This window comes from Hordeum vulgare, chromosome 3H (genome assembly GCF_904849725.1).
Source record: "Hordeum vulgare subsp. vulgare chromosome 3H, MorexV3_pseudomolecules_assembly, whole genome shotgun sequence".
NCBI lineage: Eukaryota > Viridiplantae > Streptophyta > Magnoliopsida > Poales > Poaceae > Hordeum > Hordeum vulgare.
The window spans coordinates 618,541,046-618,543,780 of record NC_058520.1 but is presented as its reverse complement, the minus strand read 5'-3'; the positions used below and the strand labels follow the sequence as shown (position 1 = coordinate 618,543,780).

Genomic DNA, 2,735 nt, shown 5'->3' with positions numbered 1-2,735 from the left:
AACAAGATTCACTAATATAGCTACATTCCCCGGGCATGACTATGATTCACATGATATGTTATTAAATACTAGATTTGACTAGGTCACATTTAGCGGTGCACAATTAATTAATAATATATCCAAACTTATATCGGCATAAATGTACATAGTCCTACAATGACAATAAATGGAAACCATCTCAATGACAAAATAAAATTTTATGAATTAAGTTCAGAGATACGGTGAGATCTTTTCTGATCATATTTGAGTGAGATTGGAGTAAATATTCTATAGCTACAAGAGTGTATATCTATACACACAATCTTAAATACTTCTGGACGCCCAAATAGAAAAGCAAGTAAGAAGTTTGAGTGTGACCTTATGGAGTCGAAAGCTATTCTTCTCTGCCTCTTGTTGATTGTGCAACTAGGAAACTCCATTCATGTTGGTACGAAATCGATATCCCTATACCTAAAAATGTGTTCATTCTCCTGTCAGCCGTAGTGGACTGTTATTGTCACATGAACATCAAGACATTTCGCAATTGGACATTTTTTAATGACGTGTTCTATTGTTTACAGAGCGATGCAGGCAGGCTATTGCTTTTACGGGCCCCACATGCACAAAAATAGATTGCCTATATATCTGCAAGAAGTTGTGGGGAGATGACATCCTTAATGTGGTATGTAGGATCGTCGGCATATTCAGCCAAACTTGTTCGTCGGCATATTCAGCCAAACTTGTTACTGCATCGTATGTACCTAGAGTTGCACTAAACCATCATGTTGGTAAGAAGTCAAGGGGTGGACAATGATGTGATCTGGTAATAAAATCATTTATGAAATGCATGTGAGGATGTACAGTCACTAGTAGAAAACAGGGCTGTCGTTTCGGCCCTGGCCAGCCCATTAGTCCCGACCAATGGGGGGTATTAGACCCGGTTCGTGAGCCCATTGGGCCGGCCGGGGCCTCGTGGGAATTGGTCCCGGTTCGTGTGGAACCATTTGTCCCGGTTCGAGCCAAGAACCGGGACCAATGGTCCTCGCTGCTGGCCCACAACCATTGGTCCCGGTTCGTGGCTTGAACCGGGACAAATAACTTGCCTACATATACCCACCGCCGCGGCAGAGCACTCCACAGTGCTCTGTTTTTTTCAAGCCGACGAGGGGAGGGCATTTGGGTGCTCTAGTTCACCTCCTATGCACATGAGGTGTTTGATGAAATGCTTGAGCCACACTAGTTAAGCTTTATCCTCTCGAAACTCGACCTCCGAGCTCCATTTTCAACGAGATTTGTCTAGATTTAGCGGTCCGTCACGCCCCGTCTTCACCGCCGTCGATCGCCCGCGCCGATCTCGTCGCCGGCACCACCGTGGTGAGCCTCTTGTTCTTATCTTCTTTCTGAAAGAAAAAAATTCTGACTTCAGATAGATACTTGTCTAATTTTCTTACTTTTATTATTCCTTGTTATTATATAGTGCGATGGTTTTGGTATTCGCCCCCGTCAGCCCTCGTCCTATCTATGATTCAGATGTGGTATATATTATCTTTTCATAACTATTTGGTTCATTTATTGTTTATGACAATTATGCCGACCAATATGACATAGATCTTATTTATCTAGGAGGTTGTTGAACCGGAAATTCCAACCGACCCTATTGTCGAGAGGTTAAATTTAGTGGAAGAAGAAAACAATTACTTAAAGGAAAAAATAAGAAAAATTGAGGAGGAGAAGATGATATTGGAGTTGCATGTTCCGGATGTCGTCGATGATCACAAGATCAAGATGGATGCAATGCCGTTGAAGATTAAAAAGATTAGAAAATATGCCATTCATACTGAGGCTTGGTATCATTATGCAGTTAGATCAGTTGTTACCTTGGTTGCGCTTATGATCGCATTTGTTTTTGCATTGAAATGTTTTCCATAACTTCAATGTATGGTTTAATTAGATGCTCTCGAGAGCTATATGTTGTTTAATGAGAACTATGTATTTACTTTGGTTTTAATGCACTGGAGAACTATGTACTTTGGTTTGAGAGTTCATTTCAAATGTTTTTCAACTTCATGGTCTTACAGCTTTGAATGATCCACTTTGAACACCGAAAAACAAGGGAGTTCAAATAAGTTCAAAAAAATTGAAATCCCATTGTAACAGATAGTTACCGTATGAAACCCTGATACTTCGAAAGAGATTGTCCGTTTTGTACATGAAGTACATCCAGTTTTTGCCGTAAGCCTCTCTACTTTCTTGCACATGCTATGTGGGTGAAATGATGATACCATGCCAACTTGGAACCTTTTCAGAGTTCATTTCAAATGCTTTACAAATTCATGGTCTTATAGCTCAAAATAATCAGTAAATGCATGAAAAATAACAAATGAAGTCAGAAAGGGTTGTAAATTGATGATGTGGCTTTGAATGGTGTATTTTGAACACAGAAAAACAAGGGGGTTGAAATAAGTTCAAAAAAATTGAAATTCCTTTCTAACAAACGAGTTTTCGTATGAAACCCTGATACTTCGAAGGAGATTGTCTGTTTTGTACACGAAGTGCATCGAGTTTTTTGCCGTAAGCCTCTCTACTTTCTTGCACATGCTATGTGGGTGAAATGATGATACCATGCCAACTTGGAACCTTTTCAGAGTTCATTTCAAATGCTTTTCAATTTCATGGTCTTATAGCTGAAAATAATCAGTAAATGCATGAAACATAACAAATGAAGTCGGAAAAGGTTGTAAATTGATGATGTGTCT

The 2,735-nt window shown here is 39.6% G+C and overlaps 1 long non-coding RNA gene across 1 annotated transcript; it reads left to right on the top strand.

Moving 5' to 3' along the window:
* Nucleotides 1–330: 330 nt before the first annotated feature.
* LOC123441209 lies at nucleotides 331–835 on the top strand. The gene is made up of 2 exons (XR_006630431.1): nucleotides 331–427; nucleotides 561–835. It is a non-coding gene; the product is annotated as an uncharacterized LOC123441209 (long non-coding RNA).
* Nucleotides 836–2,735: the final 1,900 nt, after the last annotated feature.